The sequence below is a fragment of the Leptidea sinapis genome, chromosome 1 (genome assembly GCF_905404315.1).
Source record: "Leptidea sinapis chromosome 1, ilLepSina1.1, whole genome shotgun sequence".
Classification (NCBI taxonomy): Eukaryota; Metazoa; Arthropoda; class Insecta; order Lepidoptera; family Pieridae; genus Leptidea; species Leptidea sinapis.
The window spans coordinates 9,831,729-9,848,881 of NC_066265.1; positions in this window are offsets into that span (position 1 = coordinate 9,831,729).

Below are 17,153 nucleotides of genomic sequence, written 5' to 3' on the forward strand. Positions count from 1 at the left end.
AGTGCACTTTTTGACCTTTCGGTTCATATTGTTAACCATAGAATGTAAATTGGTTGCCTACAGGACAGGCTACGCCTAGTGTAGGGACCAAATATGATGTAATATTATGTGATAAAGTGTCTGTATATAATAAGTAAATAAAATAAAAAAATATGTGGTGTCGTGGGACACCAGGTAGGAACGAAGTTCCTTCGGCTAATGTAGAATCGACACAATTTGTAAAAAAAATCGTGTTCAATTTTATGTAGGTTTTCTTGATTTTTCTCTTAAATTTTGCAGATTAGTTTTTATTTAAGTACAGGAAAGTATTTAGGAAATTCAGTATTTTAGGAAAAATAAAAAAAAATCCTAATCCAAATTATCAATTAAAATAACAAAACATGTCCTCTTTAGTTTTGTTTGACTGTTGTCTAAAATTACATAGAAATAGAAATAATTAAAATTTTATTATTATTAATAAAATAAAATTATTAGTCTCGTCATTAAATTCTATTGCTGAAAAAAGAAGGAGAAAGAGAAAGGTATTATACACTACTCGCTTGTGTATACGACTGTCGCGCCTGCACGTCTCATTTAACGATTTTATTCCACGGACTTTTTCTTACGGTCTTACTATCACATTTTTTTCAGTTCGGTGCCGCAGCAAAACCCCTATCTCCTCCAAGCCTGCCGTAAGGAACTTCGTTCCAATAAATAAATAAATATTACTGACCAGTGGCGTGCATTGATTTTCTATCAAGGTAGGCACTGTAGATCTAACTAGTCGTAGTTGAGCTTTAGTCGGCTAGGGTTTGAGGTCAAAGTATTGAAGTTTTTTGTGCTTCGTATAAAGTTTCCGGACCATTCAATCAACCCAATACTTTAGTTTGTAGCATTCTAGACACAAGTAGGTAATATAATAGTTAGAAGTTTAGATATTGCACAGATAACGCGAAAAGATTGACGTTACCTCGCGAGGCAATGTTTTTTACTAGGTATTTAGCATAAGGTAAAACTTACTGGGTGGGTATTCCGTAGAAGTTTGATTATAGAATAGCGTAAATAACTTTAATAATAGTCGTATATAGGTTCTTATTATGGTAGGCATTGCCCAATTGCGTATATGGAATGCACGCCCTTGATACTGACACACTCTTACACAAATTATCTTGCCCCAAACTATGGCATAGCCTATGGGTGCAAAGACAACGATATATTTAACACAATATACTAACTTAAACATACATAAATACATATAAACATCCATGACTCGGAAACAAACATTCATATTCATCATATAAATGATTGTACCTACCGGGATTCTAACCCGGGACCTCTAGGCTAAGGCAGGGTCACTAACCACTGGGCTATAGGGGTCGTCAATGAATGCATGATGCTCCTTTACAGGATGGGTTTCATGTACAACCAAACTATAGAATTATATCTATTCCTTGTGCGCTACCTAGGTAGACACGATATGATATTCACATAAAATAAATTCATTCACTTTAATGGCTGGCAACGCTTGGAAGACAGTATGGGTGTAGATTATCTTACTTACCTTCAGGTGAATCGTACGTTTATTTGTCGTTCTTATCCTAAAAAAAAGCGGCCAAGTGCGAGTTGGAGTCGTCCATGTAGGGTTCCGTAGCAGCAAATAACATAATATAAAAGTTATATAGAAAGGAAAATGATATTAAATTATTTGAATAGAAACGGCGAAAAATTACTTAGTGCTTAAAATCATGCAGTGCATATGAGCTCTCATGATTTATATGTTTTAAAAAAAAACTACTAACTAGATCTCGTTCAAACCAATTTTCGATGGAAGTTTGCATGGTAATGTGCATCATATATTTATTTTTAGGTTTATTATTCTCTTATTTTAGAAGTTACAGGTGGGGGCACATTTTAATACTTTGGAAGTGTCTCTCGGGCAAAGAATTCAGTTTAGAAAAAAATGATACTAGAGACCTTAATTTCATTTTTGAAAACCTGTTTATAGATGGGTATCATACGTATGGCTTTGATGAAAAAAAAAATTTTGAGTTTCAGTTCTAAGTATGAAGAAGCCCCAAATTATTGAGTTTGAGTTGAGAGCTAGAAGAAGAAGAATTTTTTGTAGGGACTCTTTTAATTCTGAAGTAAAATTTATGGTGGGTCTCGTGCCCGATTTTGACGAGTCATCATGTCCTGAGGATGCCTTGTGTAGAGGCGAAATACGTGCCGAATTGCTGGGAGACAAATATTGGCGGAATTAACACTAAAGAAAACTCAAAACATTTGGATAATTATACATTTCGGCAAAGTAACGCCTCCTTCAATAAGAGGTTTTTTTTTTCTATTTTTGTGTGAAAATATTAATGCGGTTCACAAGAATACATCTATTTACCGAGCTTCAACAGTATTCTAGATTTGGAAATAAGTGGCTGTGACAAACACGGACTGGCAGACAGACATGACGAATCTATAAGGGTTCTGTTTTTTGCGTTCTGGTTACGGATCCCTAATAAAAACCATCCGCCTACATGACGTCAAGTGTAAAATTTAACAAACGAGAATAACCGTAAAAAAACGGTTCTTATACGTAATCCTCTTAAAGCCGTCTCCACAAAGAATCAACAAAGGTTAGCATTTGATCTAACGTTTGAAAACATTCTTAAGACTGCAGGTATCGATTTTATTGTCACTCGAATCGATTTTTTTATCGGAAACACCTGGTTAATTGTGAAGTGTAGCGTTTACTGACTAGCTCTGGGTCTGTATTCGTGTACTCGCTTGGGAGCTCGTACGATGAATAGTTTAAGAGCTTGCAATAAAACTTATTGTTGTGAATTCGTCTCAAAGAAACAGAGCCACTAAATTTTTCGTCTTTCTTTACACACGTTGATGAAACAATCCAACTTATGCCAAAAATCCAAGAACTTGTATGACATAAATGAAATTCCATTCCTTGTTATCGATATTTAGAAAGCTCAAAGATGGTGTTGGATTTTTATTCCTCCGCAACCTCATAGGGTTGAATGAATTGGGTTTCTAGTTGGTCGGGATCAAACATTAACTAGTTTTATTGAAAATTAGGTTTGTTCACTAACTAGAAAGTGCCAACAATAGCCATTTCGAACAAATTGGTTTGTTTACATAGTAAGTTACACGAGAGACGAGCCACGAGTATATTTTTATATATTTTTGCAGTCTTCATTATATTTTAACGATCATCGAAATCTCAAAATTTAATTCGCCTTTGGGATCGCCATATTTTTATGTATAAGACGAGTTCTTTTTGAAGCAATTACCTCATACCGTATTTATCACAGTCTGTGTTCCTGGGCTGACTTTTTTATAAAAATAAGCGACGAGGCGAGCAGGACTTACGGTATTTGATACGCCCTGCCCATTACAATGCAGAGCTGCTCAGGATTTTTGAAAAATCCCAAAATTTCTGGCCGGCACTACAATTACGCTCCTCACCTTGAGATATCAGATGTTCTGTCTCATTTTTCCAGACACAATAATGTTTACACATTACTTCGCGGCAGAAATAGGCGCCGTTTTGATACCCATAATCTAGCCGCCATCCAGTGTAAAGGAGCCTCCCACTGGTAAATGCCCTAAGCCGTCTCTCTTGACGACATCCTTGGTGTTGGGTCTTCTTTATTCTTTTTATGCCCCGGGTAAGAAGAACAGAGCATGAAACATATTTGTTAGTACATTGCCAAAACAAAATCAGAGAGGAGACAGTGTTAAATACAATTAAAACTAAAATTTTAACACTATTAACAATATTGTTTGTCAATAAACGAATATATGTCATATACATATAAAAAAAGCCCGCTGAGTCTCTTGCGCCCATTCTTCTGAAGTCTGAGACAGTCTCTTTTGAATGGGTGGTAGTTTTTGACTTTCAATAAGTGATTTTAAATCCTATTTTGAATAAAAATATTTGAATTTGAATTTGTCAAATAATAGTAATTGACACCAATCTAATTGTTAAAATTATAATATTAAGTGATTATACTTTAATATCTCTTTTAACATTTTATCAATGATTAATGAACCTTACGTCACTCGAACGGTTGGCTCTGTGCAAGAGCGCTCGCACGGAACGCGAGAGGTCGCGGGCTCGAGTCCCGCATCGTTCATAAATTTTGTTTTCCAATTTTTATTATTGAGCTTAGATGATTAATATTACTACTTATACTAAAATATTTGCATGTCTGTCAAGACGAAACATGTTCCTAAATTTGTAACATCTCTAGCTACAAATGTTTCTTGCAAATAAAGAACTTTGACTTTGATTTTTACACTGAATAATAAACCTTGTGTCTTGACGTTTACGTCCAAGATATTATTATACATTATTATTATTATATTATACACATATTATTCATTCATTCGTAATAATTAAACACCTAGAAGAAATAAAATGTCTATAAATAATTATGAACACAGACTCGGCCAGTTTACAATAACGTCATTAAATCTTATATTGTTCTATAGGACTTGTATTGATAATGCAATTCTTATTGTGGGTATTAGCTGTTGTAATGAATATTGGCTCAATCTAAAATTTTATAATTGTTATAAATTCTTCATCATCCCGCACTCTATTCTGCTTGTTAAGTGCTCTTCTAAGCAATTCTATATTATTTGAATTAGAGCTTTATGTTTTTCCAAGTTTAACGAGCCTCTTACATACGCCATCTATAATAATACCACTGGGAGGCTCCTTTGCACAGGATGCCGGCTAGATTATGGCTACCACAATGGCACCTATTTCTACCGTGTAGCAGTAATAATATAATATTGTAATATTGACACACTTTTAACACAAATTATCTTGCCCCAAGTTAAGCATATATAGCCTGTGTTATGGGTTACAAGATAACGCTATATTTAATACAATATACTTACTTAAACATACATAAATTCATATAAACATGCATATAAACATACACTTAAACATCCATGACTTGGAAACAAACATCCATATTCATCATATAAATGCTTGCACCTACCGGGATTCGAACGTGGGACCTCTAGCTTAGAAGGTAGGATCGCTAAACACTCGGCTATACAGGTCGTCAAAGTAATGTGCAAGCATTACTGTGTTTCGGTCTGAAGGGCATCGTAGCTAGTGAAATTACTGGGCAAATGAGACTTAACATATTATGTCTCAAAGTGACAAGTGCAGTTGTAGTGCCTCTCAGAATTTTTGGGTTTTTCAGGAATCCTGAGCGGCACTGCATTGTAATGGGCAGGGCGTATCAATAACCATAAGCTGGACGTCCGGCTCGTCTCATCCCTTATTTTCATAAAAAAAATATAATCACTTTATTTATGTGGGTATAAATACAATATACAGGGCGTCCCAAGGTTATGGGACATGAAGGGAAAGTACCTTAAATATCGTAGATAGGGTATTTTACTGAAAGAGTACTTTATGTTATTTTTAAAATTAAGTAATTCTACACTCAAAGATTTTCTAAAAATTACTTGCCTCGTCTGGGACTCGAGCCGACTTAAATGTAAAAAAATACACCCCTACTTTTATGATTGCAATCGAAAGAATGGCCAAAAACTAATAACTCTTCTTAAGTAACATAGTATTTTAAAAGAAAGGAACAACGTAAAATGTTTGAGTCAAATTTCAAGAAAGTTATTTATTGCCGACGACGACGTTCGAAAAGTAGAGATAATATTATCATTCCATAGATAGCATTGATTATTCGTAAATAAGTACCCACTTCATAATTAAAATACTTTATAGCATAGTTTTTTTTTTAGTTTAAAAGCGATACGAGAACGTGGGTGAGTAACAAACAGAATTGTGCCATATCATATCGAGTATTCACTATAAAATGATAAGAAATCAAAAGGGAGCGGACTCATAAAATATTGGCGATTTGCGTACGATAGAAGGGATCACATTTTAAGCATTTAATTAATTAATTTACAAAAAAAATACCCACTTAATTGACTACTTTCTCATATCTACATATCATAAAAGTAGGGGTGTTCTTTTTACATTTAAGTTGGTTCGGTTCCCAGACGAGTCAAGTAATTTTTACAAAATCTTTGAATGCAGAATTACTAACTTTTAAAAATAACATAAAGTCTTCTTTCAATAAAATACCCAATCTACGATATTTAAGGTACTTTCCCTTCATGTCCCTTTGGGACATCTTTGGGACATCCTGTATATTCTAGTAAAATATAAGTACGTTTAATATATATAAAATGATAGAGGCTTTCATTTGTGCGTGCATCACGAAAAAGGTACTGAGTAGATTTCAATAAAGTAGTTAAGTACCTTCTAAGTTTTCTTCCATAGCCACATAGCCCTCAGCTTTTAAATTTATTGGTATCTTAATTTTTATAAACACTACGAACTCAGTCATGTGTGTCAGCAATATTATGTCGGTAATAGGTGTCGTGTTCTGTATTGGATTGTGTTGTTAAGTATAGCAACAATCAAACTAAGAAACATTTCACACAACAAACTGATTCTTCAATACTACTTTCGTGATGTTTATCTTCTTAGAACATATACACTGAAATACTAAATATTACATTTGATATATGCACTAAACTTTCTATTTTCTTAAGATTATAATCATTTAAGAAAATACGTGTTAAATAAAAAGACGTGTGGCACTCGGGGACTGCCGCGGTAAAGCTATTGCATAGCATTTTTTATCAACTTATGCAATTATAATTATTTATTTATTTACTTTATGCAGTATTTGTTTTTTTTTTGATAAAATTAATTTAAAAAAAAGCAAACGTGAAGTGAGTAAAATTTAACTTGCAAGATTTGATTATAGACAGACAACAGGACAGGTGAAAGAAATAAAAATGCTTGTCATAATAGTAAAAATTAAAAAAACGTGATAAAAAAAATCAAGATGTACCCCAGGCTCGAACCTGGGACCTTCTGCACAAAAAGCATACGTGAGAACCGCTGTTCCACGGCAACTGTAATTACCGTGCCGAAATATGTATATACATCTAGTAAGTAAGTGTTAGGTTATTTTCGTTACGGAATTTCTGGATTCGGTCTCCACGCTCAAGGCCCGCGATGGAAGCTAGGCTTAATAAAATAATGTATACGAAAATATGACGCTGTTTATCATTATTTGTCATAGGGATTGACAAAAAGCAAAATACTACACACTTCACTAGCTCACTAACACATCTGTAAAACTAGCAGACATGAACATTTTAAATTTAGTCTTGCCGTAGTGAGAAGAGTCTTTGTCTGTTACCTACGCAAGTATACTAAGTTTATTGTATAAAGTAATATTAAGTTATTTATTTACAGCTGAGCATATTTATTGTCTGACATAGAACAATCTTCGACTGTAAAATAACAACACTTCTAACATTAAATCAACTCAAATCAAACCCGAGCATAAAGTTAATGAAAGCTCGCCACAGTGCAGTAAAACAAACAGTAGCATTTATCCGTCGGACAATAATCGAATGAAAATAAAAATCGACTCAAGATAATTACGATGGCAAGCAAATCGAGTTCGAATCGATTTGGCGGCGCGTTTGAGGCCCACAATCATCATTCGCTGGGCTTTTTATATGTTTATAACAGAAGCTGCCGTTTATGTCCAGATTTTTTAGTTCCAATAATTGGATATTTTATTACTATAATGACTATCATGACATCTAGTTTTATTAACAAAAATGAGGACTTTCTTTGAATACATTATCATATAAAAACATTGATGTTAACAAAGAAAAAAACGCCCATCTTCAGATCTTGTGGAACCTTTTCCCTAGTGGAAGGCTAGATATAGATATAGGGGTACCACAACGGCGCCTATTTCTGCCGTGAAGCAGTAATGTGTATACATTACCGTATGTAAGTTTCCGTTTGTAGGGCACCGTAGCTAGAGAAATTACTAGGCAAATGAGACTTAACATCTTATGTATCAAGGAGACGAGACGATTTTTAAAGAATCCTGAGCGGCACTACATACATAGTAATGGGCCGATGGGCATAAACTGAACGTCCTGCTCGTCTCATACCTTATTGTCATAAAAAAAAACTAATATAAGGAATGAGACAGAATGATTATTCCGTAGCGAGTGAAAGTGACGACAACGGCGCCAAGACCAGTGGCCAGGGATTTCGCAATTACAGTTATTTTCGAAGTTGAATCCTAAGATAAAACTATCCCAGAGTTAATTTGACGTATAATCGAATTCTGAGTTATGATTACATTAATTCAGAATGGATTAGTGGAGCTAATATTGGTAATGAGTGGTTGGAGAATACATGTGATTGTTTTTCTTGAATTAACATGTAGAAATCACACTTATATTTTTAGTGTTTTTCAAGTTAATAAATGAAGAAATTAGGAGATCCGTAGGAAAACCAAAGCCTGATATAGCCCAAATGGTTGCGAATCTGAAGTGGCAGTGGGCAGGGCATATAGTTCTATGGACAGATGGCCGTTGGGGCAGTAAAAGCAGTGGCTAACTAACTTTACTAAATATGAGCGACATGTTAAAATATGGAGACGTTTCCCTACAATTGGTGAATAGGTATTTCTTGAGTAAGAAAATAAAATTTATAGTGCTACCACAGAGAGTCTATCAAGCTAACACAAGAATTGGCATCGTTTTAAGAATAATTTGCAAACCTTAAATATATTTCTAGCGCCGGACATACGGATACAAACATTTAAAAAGTTTCTGCCTCATTTGTTCTTCATAGGCCTGAGATTATTTTAAATTTACGTAGTGCTTTTCCAAACTGATGATAGATTTTAGTGATTCCAAAATACAATTATGAATGATTTAATTTAAGTTGTATTCGTTAGCAAAGTTTTTGTCTCATTGATTCAACGTTTTTTTAAGATGAGGACAGACGAGCGTTTGTGAAGACCGCTTCTTTTCTTGCACCGTATCATATTATACATAAAAATCTTCAAAATAATCTCGTTTGATAAATAATTGTCGAAAGATTAATATTTTTTTTGTATTTAATTACGAAAACCAAAAAAATGTCACTGTGAACAAAATGTCTCTCAAATTGTGTGTGAGAACCCATATTAAAACAAAACGTATGTATATATACATTATTTTTAAAACGTTAAAGTATACCATTATACTATAAAAATTCAAAAGTAATTTGATGACAAAATAAACGGTTGAACCAATGACAAAGTAAGGAAAGTGAAGGTTCGCGAGGAAAGTTTTAATCAGTACATGTAATTAGTACTTTGGGATATTAAGGTGTCGCTCCAGACTGCCTTGCTAACTTACAGCGCGCTAAGTTAATATAAGTATAGGAAGTCAATGTATTTATGCATATTTGTTTGAGGATGATGCTTTTTGATAGCATATAGTGCTAAGTTAATAGGAGTTGGGGAAAACATCGTTAAACCTACTATTATTTTATCATTAATATATGGTCAGCTTGATGTTAACAAGCGGTACCAACGTCATGAACTCCCAACTCCCATAAGATATCCTAATTAATAATCACATTTAGTTAAGTACTGTTAATATTTAATTACTGTTTAATATAATCATCCTGTGCAAAGGAGCCTCGCACTAGTAAACTATTTGAGTTTGATGATACCAAGAACCACAGACAGAGATTTACATTTTTTTTATGTATAAGAGGCGTACAAACTAACACACACTCGATTTAATATATGGTACGTGTTGCCAACCTCATAAAGCATGGAATACATATGGTCGAAAACCGAATACATATCGCTGTGCAAGGGTAAGGATCGAACCAAAAAAAATGTATGTGTGATTATGTCAGCGCCTTTAAAAACTAATGCTCAATACCTCATCGATGTCGCAGAAGCTGTAACTGTAGAGACATAATTAGAACAACAGCAAGTAATTCATAAAATATTTCGTTAACTAAGTAAACAAGCAACGTGGCCTCCCTAAATTTAGTATCCCAAGCCCGTCCTCTCCTTCATCGCAGCGATGAAACAATACAACTCGCCTCATCGCATTAAGATCGGCTCGATAGCGTATTTTATCAAAATTTATGTCTTATTTCAACTTCTGAGAATTTATTAATCGGCTAATATGAATTCTTCGGGCGTTTAAACGAACCTGATATTCTTCGTTTCGATACAAATTACTTATTACCTATTGAGTGGCGTTTGAAATAATTAAGATTCTAGATAGTGGGTGATAAACTTGGTTACATCTGGTCGGGAATTAATCGGCTATGTTTATTCTTAGTACAAAAAATTTCTAACGAAATACAATCTAAACTTTGAAGATGTTATGCTATTTAATAGAAGGAAACATATTTTTGTATGATTACATGAAGTAAAAACTATCACTACGTGGTAATGTTCCAAGACTACTGTCAGCATTTCTTCGTTGGATAGGTAGCCTTGCGCAAAATAGCTGCCAACACTTGGGTTCCAGAAGGTTCCAACTTCCAACCAGGCGAATAAGCGACTAATAATTAATAAAAACTGCCAAGCACGAGTCGGACTCGCCCAAGTAACATAATATAAATTTATACAGAGAGGAAAATGATATTAAATTATTGAAATGGAAAAGGCACAAAATCTTTGCTCAAAATCATCCAGTGCAAATGAGCTCGCATTATTTATAAGTATTAAAAAAATATTATGTACTAGATGTCGTTCAAGCCAATTTTCGGTGGATGTTTACATGGTAATGTACATTTTTTTTAGTTTTATGATTCTCTTATTTTAAATGTTACAGGGGGGGGGGGGGTGACACACATTTTACCTCTTTGGGAGTGTCTCTTGCGCAAACTATTCAGTTTAGAAAAAAAATACAAACCACATATAATTTTTGAAGACCCACATAGATGGGTCTGATGAAAAATTATTGCGTTTCAGTTCTACGTATGGGGTACCCCCAAAATTTACTGTTTTTTTTTTTGTATATATATGTGAAAATGTTAATGCGGTTAACAGAATACAATATCTACTTACCAAGTTTCAACAGTATAGTTCTTATAGTTTTGGAAATAAGTTGCTATGACATACTCGGACAGACATGCAGTCTGTATTACTGAATAATCGTCTATCCGTAGCCAAATGGCAACAAACGAAACCTTAAAAAATACTGTTAAACTGATTAGCTATATCGGAATTTTTTCATTGTTTTCGCTGACAAACTCGACTTAGTCTTGTTAATAACTTGTACGCATGTTATTATTCCCTGGTACTTACACTTCGTAGGAACTAAATTAAAATTATAAACACAATTCAAACATTTGACTAATAATATATGTATGTTCGTTTGCTTACGTCACATACCATCTAGAATACCCGACTATCGACAAGTTACATTGAAATATAAAACAAAGTAAACCTGTAACTTGTAGGTGCGGTCGTTGAGGCCCCAACTCACAATGAAGCCGCCACAATAACTGCTGTGTTCCTTCATTTGTCAAACCTTGTGGATATTTATTTATTATAGACCCTCCGCGTGTTAGAAATACCTGCGCCTTTATCCACAATACCATCAAACATAAAAACACAACATACCTCTATTTCAATGGGATAGAGCTGCAAATTCCTTGAAAAATTCCGAACACACAGCAAGTAAGGAACAGGTTGAAGTAACAACAAATTAAGTTTTTCTCATTACAATTGTTATTTAGTAATAAATTACATAAGTTTTTGGTTCAACGACGTTAAAAATACAGGCATAAAGTAACAGTTTGTAAAATCATAATAAATTTATAATCTTTGCGTGAGCCGTAACCATGCCACCGTTTAAGTGTTAATTGCTCCCAGGTTCTAAAAACTGAACATTTATACTTTAACGTGTCTGTTATAAGTAAATCTGTGGCATCTTAAGTATAATATTTAAATCTGGATCAATTATACTTAAAGAAAGCATTTTATTAATAATGATAATAATTTTGACACACTTTTACACAAATTATCTTGCCCCAAATTAGGCATAGCCTGGGCTGCAAGACAACGATATATTTAATACAATATACTCTCTTAAACATTTATAACTACATAATATAATCATCCATGACTCGAAAACAAACATCCATATTCATCATATAAATGTTTGCACCTACAGGAATTCCAACCCGGGACCTCTAGCTTTGGGTAGTGTCGCTAACCACTGGACTATATAAGTGTGCGTTAAATGTGCAATGTAGCATTAAGGGGAATGTAGCATACACAGGACCAACAAGATATCAAATCAATCAAATCATATTTACACACTTATTAATGTCAAAGTGATAATTTTTCCGTTTACCAGCACTTCGGAAAATTTAAGTTTTTGTAAGAATGGGAGAGCAAATAACTCATTGCTAATCTTAAAATAGCAACATTAACAGCTTCTTAATTTAACATTTATTTTAAATATCATCATCAGCCGGAAGACGTCCTACGACTACTGGAAAAAGGCCTCCCCCTAAGATCTCCACGACGATCTGTCCATATATTCCGGAGATCTGGACCAAATCGTCGGTCCACCTTGTGGAGCCAACCAATATACAAATTTAAAATACAATCTAAGCAAAATGATGCAAAAAAATACTCAAAGCAAAAATTATCAAATTGAAGTTAATCACAAAAAAAGTCAAACTTATTGACTACAGTGGAATGATACACACTGCAAATAATTAAACCTTTTTGAGTTTTGTTATAGTTATTTATGCAACTGTTGTGTAATAAGGGGTATTAAAACACTCATGTGATAATAGTATCACATGAGTGTTTTAATACCTAATTAACAAAAGTTGCATACAAGACTTTATCTACACCCATAATATGAATCCTCTAAAAAATTCTGGAACAGTTAGCTTACTTACCTAATATCATTCATTACTGATTATATACAAATAAACTAAGTTTTAATCAAACAATTATTTATTTTAGTAGTAATTTAAATTTTGTATAGTGCAATAATTAAAATTCACTCGAATATAATGTTCTTTTGCAGCGTTTAAAATGAATCACTCATTTTTTGTAAATAAAACAATAAAAATATCGAAGAAAAATGGCGGGGATTCGAATAACCTACTTTTTTTTAACGGCGTGCGACGTTCTGGGAGTGTGGAGCGCGCGTAAACGAAAATGTTCTTTTTTTGAAATTCATACAGATACCACACATCGAGCAATAAGAATGTGGCTGTATGTTGAAACTCTTTGCGCATGAAGGGATAAAAAAAAACATAGGAGTTATGAAATTCAGTACAACATTACAACACTCTCTTTGATGATGTAATGGTTATTAGAACATTGGGTGTTTTAATGTTGGCAATAAGCTAACTGTTTCAGAATCTTTAATAGAGGATTTAAAGCATGGGTGTAGATAAAAAATTAAAATTGTTAAAATAATTAACAGCCATTTCAATTGATTATAATTATTAGGTAATATTTCACCCAAGCAATGTTTAGTAAGAGAACCTGTTAAGTTAATAAAATAATAATGGCAATATGCTGATATTTATTAGTAATTTTTCAGCTACTTTATTTATCATTTCTGAATGTAGAGACAAATTCTCACCAGTCCAAGACTGACTTAACATTATATTTTATAGATATACTAGCTGACCCGACATACTGTTTTATAGGAATTTGCCAATAATATCTCAAAACATCAAGAATTATATCGTAAAAAATGCTTCCTGTTGTTATAATGAAAATGTTTCACAGTGGAACTGTCAAACAGAGCATCACTAAATTCTCTCATAGAAAAAATGTCCATACAAAACAATTATAGAAAATAAAAATAATTTCCCCATGGGTCCCTAATCGAAATAAAAACTATCCTATCTCTCAAGTTGGACCAAACTGCACACCATGAAGTAATCCCCATCAAAATCCGTTCATTAGTTTAGGAGTCCATCGCGGACAAACAACGTGTCACGTAATTTATATATATTAAGATAATAAAATCGAAATATATCTGTGAATGGTAAGATCACTTGGCGTTGCGTTGAGACGTCGCTTCAATGTGTGTCTTCTACCGCATCTATCACCGAGAGTCTTCTAAAGAGCTGTTTGACCTGATCCACCTTTGCACAACACGCCACTAATTAGGAACACATCCACACCTCCTGGATGTTTGGCGTTCCTATACAGTGCGGTTTTCAAGGAACTTTCTTCCTCTTACATCCAAGCTGTGGAATGAGCTTCCATGTGCGGTGTTTCCAGGACGATACCACATGGGTACCTTCAAAAATCACGTAGGTATGCCTTCGTAAAAGGCTGTGATTTTGTGGTGTATTTTTTATAATTATGTTTTGGGGATTAATAATACTTAAATCCTAGGATCAATGGTACCCCATGATTGCGCTAGCACTCCTGCCCTCAACTTCCTATACCTAAATTTGAGATGTGGAAAAATCGAGGCTACTAGTGTACGTGTGCCCTAACTGTGCCGAATTTCAAATTATAACCTCAAGACTTATTACTTTTAAGAGGCGTAGGATCTTCATCTTGTTTAGGCAGGACACGTCCTCTGCTTTGAGTTAAGATACTTTAAGACACCCCAGCCTGATTCCGGCAGTGGCCTCGCATTCCTTCCTTCCTTCCTTCACAGTAGAATCTGCACAGGTTTGATTCAATGAGACCCATTCTGACTAGGTGCCCATTCAGCTTATAATGGCTGGAGAAGAACCCCGTGAGGGTTCTCAGTTGTTGTTGATAACTATCAACAACAACAGCAACTGCCTAGGAGCAGCTTATCTTGGCGATGGCCTTGGTGTTGCAAGAGAATGTGGTTAGCGGTGATCACTTCACACCAGAGACGCTAATATGAAAGGCATCACAGGCATTTATTTTCTCTAAATTGATTACTTTAGATTTATTTTTTAAGTTACTTCTGGCGTTCTGAAAGAGATGAAGCGGGGCAAAAAACTGTCCCAGCATTCTTTTTTTGCGCTCTTTTTAACAAAACTGTATAGTTTTTGTTATTTCCTCCTCTTCCATAACCAACCCAACATATAATATTCAAATAATCATTTATTTGAATATTACTTAATTTTGCATCTACCTATATTTATAATGATACTTTTTACTATAGTTTGAGTTTACAAATTACTTGCAAATATGTTTTGACAGTGGCGCTGTGCTAGGTATCCAGGCAATCAATTCATGACCAGATAGATCTGTAAAGAGACCAGTTATTACTAACCCTGGCAATGCTTATCCTATTATGCAAAATCGCCCACGCTTTGCACAGAGAAAGGTCACATATTAATGCCTAGGAATATTAATAGATCACTGGAAGTGACAACATTTTTAGTTAAATACCCAGAATTGAGATAACTGATGGTGGATTTCAATTTATTATTAATACTTTGTGTTCTTCTTGGAACACTTTGAAGAAATAAACGGTTTTAATGTCAGAGGTACCATCGCCAAAAGTGTTTCATGACCCAACAACAGTTTGGTTTATATTAATTATTATTACTAATAAAATGATAAAAGTTACTTAGGAATTGTATGTTCAAGCGAATGTCCACCTACTTTTTATTATGACTGTAGGCAAATGACGTTAAGGTAGGTCACAATTCAATTTCCTCGATAGTACATGCCAGATCTCCGAACATTTGTTAAATTCATACAGGTCCTAGATAAGTCGTACATTAGAGTTCGCGATGACGTACCCCAAGAACCCTTCATCCCCAACCTATATTTATAGATTTTCCAATTTCTGCCGTGAAGCAGTAATGTGTAGACATTATTGGGTTTCGGTCTGAAAGGCGCCGTAGCTAGTGAAATTACTGGGCAAATAAAACTTAACATATTTTGTCTCAAGGTGACGAGAGCAATTGTAGTGCCGGTCAGAATTTTTGGGTTTATCAAGAATCCTAAGTGGCACTGCATTGTAATGGGCATGGCGTATCATTCACCATTAGCTGAACGTCCTGCTCGTCTCATCCCTTTTTTTCATAAAAAAAAGGAATAAAACGTATACATCACTGAGGAATGCATATTTCCTTATTTATTTAGCTAGCAGCACCAGTAACTGCATAATTTCTTGCAAAAATACAAACTGGTTCTTCCAGAACCGATATGTTTGGGACAGTCCTCGCGGTGTGGTCACTAAGTTGTTACTGTATTACTTAGCTTTTGTATTGCGAATGTGAATTGTGACGTCATAATGACTGCAGACACGTCTATTTGTTTTGTCTAATTGTCACGATATTTTGGTTCTTGTTGCTCCTTCAGACGACATCAAACTATGTTTGTGCGAGAGTTTAATTAAACCTTCTTGGCACGGACGAATAAAAAAAGGACTCCGCTCGTGATATTAGCAGGTGAAGCACCGTTATGCTAGTGTGTGTGTGGTTACGGGGGATACTAGTAACACATTTTTTTTCCCTTAAATTATCATATATCGCCACAAATACTTATAAAGTATCGTTTTTACACTTTTTCACAACACACGACGCTATTTTTAAAATATTGTATTGAGACGCAAACTGATATGTCATAGATGATGACAATTCTCATAATGGCCGCCTATCGGCCTGTAGTAGTGTAAGTGTGTGAGTAGGGCTATGTATTTACATGTTAATCGGCTTGTTTTGGTGCTATACTGTATGTAAGGTGAAACGGACTCCTTATTGTTTTACTAGTCCGTGCTTCTTGGAAATAATTTTATCGTTTTATTGCTTACCCAAAACACCGTGAAACTGTACCTACGATGTTTACGTGATGAACTTGACTTGAGGTAAATTTAAAATCAAAAGTCAAATTCACTATTTTTATAGTGGGCTATCTGCTAGTGAAAGTCTTGTTGAAAGCGAAATAGAAATTAGCTGGAACAAAAGAACAGATACAATACGGAAAATATTTGCCTTAATTAAAAAAAAAATGTTACTTCGTATTTCGTTTTCGTGACTCGAAATCTTTCCAATTGGAGCGCATTTTGACAGTGACACATAATAGCTCTCATATTTTTTATATTGCTTTAGCACGCAGTACTTTTTAAATCATTGCTGCATGCTTAGTAGGACAAATCTTAAGTTAATAACAACATTAACAAAATGAAAATTATTTTATGAGTACCACATTATGATTCAGTTTTAGACGTTTTTGCCCAAATACGTGAAATTATATTTCAGGTCTTTTATATTGTAAAACAGCTTCTGTTTTAATATTTTCCTATTAGATTATTATTCCCAAAAGAACTCAAAGATAATTTTAATA